The sequence below is a fragment of the Anser cygnoides genome, chromosome 1 (genome assembly GCF_040182565.1).
Source record: "Anser cygnoides isolate HZ-2024a breed goose chromosome 1, Taihu_goose_T2T_genome, whole genome shotgun sequence".
NCBI lineage: Eukaryota > Metazoa > Chordata > Aves > Anseriformes > Anatidae > Anser > Anser cygnoides.
The window spans coordinates 209,514,978-209,520,977 of NC_089873.1; positions in this window are offsets into that span (position 1 = coordinate 209,514,978).

Below are 6,000 nucleotides of genomic sequence, written 5' to 3' on the forward strand. Positions count from 1 at the left end.
AGGGTGCTTTTGCTTGTCACTTGAGAAGATTAAACACCAAATAGTAGGAAATAAAGACAACAGGAGGCCAAATACTGGGAAAAGCTTCTTAAAAGTAAAGACTTTCATCTGTGGAATTGCCTGCTGAGGGAAGCGAGGGATGCCCTGGTTGCTGGTACTTTTAAAGTTGGATTAGGAGAAGAATGAAAACATCTACCGCCTAATATTTAGACCCCATTTCTTGTAATTTTAATGAAAATACGCTGACTGCAGAGGCGCAGCCTTCTCCCTTATCTGTCTGCTAATCACTCTCTCCTTCCTCTGAAGCTACCTATAATGTCCATTGCTATGGTAACCGAGCATGGTATGTACCACAGACGAGACGACATATGCATCTTTTCCTGCTTTAATAGCTTCTCTGATGAGGCAGCAGCCTTCCTTCATTGCCGAGCTCCCCAAAGGATGTACATGCTCTGGCTTCGGTGGGATCGCATCTCCGGGTGGCCAGCCGCCCCGTTCACCCACACCGGCGCCGGGACTTTGGGGTGTGAGGTGTGAACCTCCTCTGAGGTTTAATTACGAATCGTTTTAGCTCCTCTACAAGAAAATATTTTGAAAGAAGCAACGTTCGGCGAGCTTCGAGTGTAATTACCCAATAGCTAAACATGCCCGGAGAAACGGGAGTTATTGCATTCTCGGCTTTGTCGGGCAGGTCAGTCATTAAAGTTTAACAAATGAAGCCAATATTTTATCTCAGCGAGTCTGCAGCAGCTAGCATTGATCCGGCCGCTGTTCGTTCATGCTGCCCTTCCAAAATACATACCCATCAATACCCAGCAGCCTTGTGAAACCCAAGGACAGGCTCATAATGAAGCGAGCAGACAGTTGTGAGCAGCGCTTAGATTTACACCGCCTCGCAAAGTCAGCGGCAGAGAGATCTTCAAGGTTTAGTGGTAAAAGCAGAAGCTGGTCTTGACCATCACAGAAAGACATGTGGGGTGGTATCAGCTCCTAACACAGCCTGTCGCCACATTGGAGTCCCTAAGAAACAAGAGTTTGGGACTTTTTTTGTATGGTCAGAGGCAGAAGCATCAGAAGCTCTTGCTGAGGTGATGGTCTGATTAGTAAGAGACATCATCTTCTGCAAAGAGCTTCTTTTCCCTTTCCACAGGGCCAAGCACACCCAGAATTAGATGTGAAGAGGGCACGGAGAGGGAAAGGGACTTGCTGGAGCCCCTGACATCGAGCTGGCTTCACGCCTGGCTTGCCCAGAATGACCTGAAGAGATGCTCTACCCAAATGCATGGTGTAACTGCTGGGGAGGGAAAAGAGCTAGGCGAGCTGAAGCTGCCCCTGGAGCATGGACAACAGGGTAAAGATGGGGCAGGGATAAATTACAGCTGGAAATGACACATTTCCTGCCTCTAGTTGGGAAATAGAGCTAGCGAGGCATGGATATAATGGCCCAGAATTTCTCCTAATCCTTTGAGGGCTATCATTATTTCATATTTGCGAGCAAAATCGCATCTATTTGGTGGGTTTCCTCCTTCTATCCACCTTTACTCTTTCTCTGCCTGCAGCCAACCCCCCCAGGAGCTCTCTTCCCCCCCAGATCCCAAACCTCCAGCCCCTTTGTTTCCTTTGCAGCCTGCTGATGACTCAGAGCGTGCACAGAGTGGGCTCCACAGGAGAGAAAAGCTGCGCTTTCTTACCCAGTAATGAAGGCACCCGAGGTACCCTGAGATAAAAAGGTGAGGCAGACAAGGCAGCTCTGTTTTACTGGGAGGCACGTTCACGGTAATCAGCGGTGCTTTGACGTTGAAACACCTGAAGTGTCTCTTTTCTGGGCCAGCGGGGCTTGTGCACGCTATTCCTGCTAAGGTAAAAAACCCGATTTGTGCATCCCAGCTGTAACGTGGCTGTATTTCCAACAGAGCTGGCTCTCTCCTCTGATTGTCTTTTCCTCTGAATGGTACAGAAATTTTGCTGCTGTCTCTGCCTGTAACCTCCTCCCACTGAGTGTTTTGGTGAGGCTGCTGTACTCTGTTGTCCAAGTTGTTGGCTTGAGGTGTTACTGCAAAAAATGACTTCTTAGAAAAAAGACAGGCTGAGCACACAGATTTGGAGCAAGGAGAAGCTCGGACTTGCATGGTGAGACCCCAATAGGACAGGCGTCCCTAGTGGCTTGGCTTCTTTGTTCCTTCTGTCCTTCAAACAGTGTGATGAGATTGAAAGGTCTCAAATGGACTGCAGTTTCTTGGACTCCCATTTTCTCATCATTTCTGGTTATAAATGGACCATTTCTGATTCTAGATGCAATCACACGAGGCAGCTCCTGAGTCTAGCAGCAACGAGATCCATCCCATTCTTCTTCTTCTGGTGTGGGTAAGCCACAGACAGGACAAACTGTTGTTTCTTTCCACCCACAGATTTTCTGGTGTCAACAGTGAGAGAAAATAGCTTTTTTTGGCACTTTGCAAGTTTTATTATAGCAGGAGCCTTAGTGCCTCAGCTCCCAGGTTGTCTGCTCAGGGTTCATATTGATGGGGTCCAATCTATAAGCTTGAAAATCTATTTTTTTAAGCACAATCAGGTTGATTTTCTTGAATGCTTTGGAAAGAGTAAACGTTGCCCATGTAGACAACACAGGAAAGCAGGTGCCAAAGGATGGGTGAAGCAGACAGAGACTTTGATGGGTCTATATATATAAATCTGGGGTTTAGTCCTCTCTGAGTCTGTTCCCATACAATAACACAGGTAGCCCACAGGAGCTGGAGTGACTGTCAGTGTGCGTTTGCTAGTGGTTGACAGCCTTTTGTCTAAGCCATGTGGATCATGTTTGCATGTATTTCTATGATATTCTGCCATCTCTTTGCTTTCTGCCTTACCTCCACTGTTTTTCAGCTCTTCCAGGTCCTTGAGTGTCCTCGCCTTTTGACTCTTGAGTCTTCTCCTGTTGCTTCACCATTAATCTTAAGATTGCTCTGCTTTGGACCTGCTGTGGCCCAAAGTCATCCATGGCTCCTCCTGTTCAACACCTGCTCCACCAAAGGCAGGTGATCCCGTTGTCCAGGCAATGCTGTTGGTTTCTTGGACTGTTACGACTCTCAGATATTCCCTTTTTCTGACACCATGACATTCTGTGCAACAGTACGAGATAAGGAATATGTGTTTAAAACCTTTTTTTGGGAGTAAGCCCTCATGCTGCTCAAGGAATACAAATTAAACTTTTTGTTCTCTTTCTGCATTTTTTTTCACTTCAATTGCTGACCTTTCTGTGACATTAACTTTGGCGTTTAGTGGAAGCTCCTTTTTAACAAAAGTATTTTTACAATGTGTGAAGTCCATCATCTGCCGATTGCTTGGTGCCTTTTACATAAGATAAGGATCTTAACGGTATAACACCCTTTGTCATGACATTCATCTCATCTTGAATTGTTACTACACTGTAAGGGAAGGTGAGGCAATGTTAACAGTTACTCCGTGCAGCCTAAAACCAGACTTGAAGTGGTTGCTTAACTTTCTTCCTGCTCTTTCTGCTTTACAGAGCAACGGCAGTTACAATTCTTTGAGCTAGAACATGTATATTTTTTCAATTTCTATGATGCTTCTCTCAAAGTCATAACAAGCATCCTCGAAAACACCTTTAATCTCCATCCTCGCTCTTTTTCTACCCACAATCAGAAGACCAACATTTTATCTACCACCCTCTCACACTTCAGCATTTTTCACTCATAACTTACCTTAATCAGCCAGTAATTAATTCCACTGTGATTTTTCCCACCGCCCCATAACATATGTCTTTACAGTTTCACTGGTGGCAGTGGTGTGTGTTATTTTTTACCAATTATCTGATACCTCCTCTTTTTCTTAGTCACGGGGTGACCTCTAACAGAGCTGGGACATATGCTGCTATACGGATGAAGGGAACTGTTGCTGCTACATGGTCCTTTCCACTTCGCCATCTGATTTTGGCTCAGGGTCGACAGCTTTTTTGTCATGCAAGCTATGCTCTTGAACGTGGTGTGGTGTGATACTATCCAGGTAGATGAGAATGCTCAGCAAAATGCTCTTTCTATGGCTCCACCTTCTCATTCACATTTGGTCTCAGTCCACCGGGACTCCTCCTGGTGCTCCTAGCATCGTCCCAGTGGTGCTCCCATGGAACATAATCTTTTACTATCTCAGTTTCACTCTTGATCTCCTGGTGTTTCTCTTAGTTGAGTTTTTTTTTTTTTGTACCATGAAAGGGTTTACTTGCTCAGCCTTTGGAGATTTTCTTCTGCTTTGTTCTGTGCTTTTCTTTCCACTCTCCCATAATCCTTGTCTCTGTATTTTCCCTCTAATGTTCTTGTTTTGATGTTTGTCCAGCTCCTCCTTGTTTGTTTAGGCCTCCCAATAAGTTCCCTACTGTGTTCTCTATTGCTTCCTTAAATATTTCCCATCTGGTCTCTACTGAGATTTCTTTATCATTCCAAATTAATGGTCTGAAACACTCTCCAAGCATTACCTTCTCTGTTTGTCTCGTGGACTTGCCTTTTAACTTTACGGGATCAAATTTACATCCAGTGTCACCCATCTCTCCCCTGGGCTTTAATGTGTTTGCCATCTTTCCAATAAGTAATTCATGATCACTGCTGCCCTTCAGCATCGCTATAGACTTTCACATCCAGCAGTGACTCTGCCGTGCCTCTTGCAGATAATTGTGGCCCATCTGTTTTTGTGGGTGACCATCTGGTGACCCTTTGTAAATCCACGAGGGAGCCAAATGCCACCAGTTGTAAGAATACGCATGCACCTCACAGCAACTTCTCTGCTTCTTGTCGGCTCAGCTTCTTCCAGTTCTCCATCATCCAGCATATTCTTTTGCCCCTTATTTCTGCTTTCATCCTCTGCTTTCCCAGCTTTCACCTTCACAACTGCCTTATAAGCTCGGGCCTCATTTCAGATGTTCTACAGATAAAATTTATTTTTTTCCCCCTTCTCTGCAACTTGTTTTGGTGCATAACAGCAAATCACAGTTAGGCAGAGATTACTGCAGGCTGCAGTAAATATCGCTGTGATGATCCTCTCAGACATTAGTATCCCGTTGTTCACAGAAGTCCTTATTTCTCTTGTGCATGTAGGCAATATTATTTATATGCTTCATTCATCTGGAAAAAAAATAAATAAAAGAAAGAATAGCAGCCTTGCTGGTTACCTGTCCTTCCAGGGTTACTGCTGTTGGGCAGATGAGGATGCTTAGCTCAGCCTGGAGTGAGAAGCTGGTACAGGATCAAATCTCAGAAGCTGTGTGGTATGTTCAGCTGTTCTCCAGCCTCCAAGACCATTTCCATGTGTTTGAATCATCAGTCAGCTTGAATTGCAAAACCCTTCCTGCAACAAATTATGGATTTAGTGACTGCTTATGCCAGTCCAGTTTATGTAAAAGCCTTGCCATCCGTTGCTGTACTGCTTGCCAAGGACAGTGGCGTGCTGTGGGCTAATCCCAGCAGGTAGCTGCCTGTTCACTACTGTCCCCCCTCCAGTGAGACCGGGGGAAGAGGAAAAGCAAGAAAATTTGTGGGATGAGATAAAAATTGTTTAATAAGTGAAGAAGTGGAAAAAGAGAGAAAGAAAAAATAAGTGATCCGAAGGCAATTCAAACCCAAAGGCTCACTATGGGTAGACTGGTGTGCAGCCAATTGGTAAGCAACTTCCCTAAAGCCCTCTCTTTTCCCTTCTTTTTGCTGAGCATGACATCAGATGGGATATCTCTGTGGGCTATAGTTGGGCTCATCTGCCTGGCTGTGTCCCCTCCCAGCCTCTTGTGTTCCCCCCCCCCATCTATTCACCCGGGGGAAGAGTGAGGAGCAGAGACAGCCCCGGCGCTGTGCAAGCACCATTCAGCAGCAGCGAAAACATCAGCGTGCTGTCGGCACTGTTTTTGTCACCATTATAAAACACAGCATCACACCAGCTGCCACGAAGCAAATTAACTCCATCCCAGCCAGACTCAGTGCACAAGTGCCACCTTTGTGT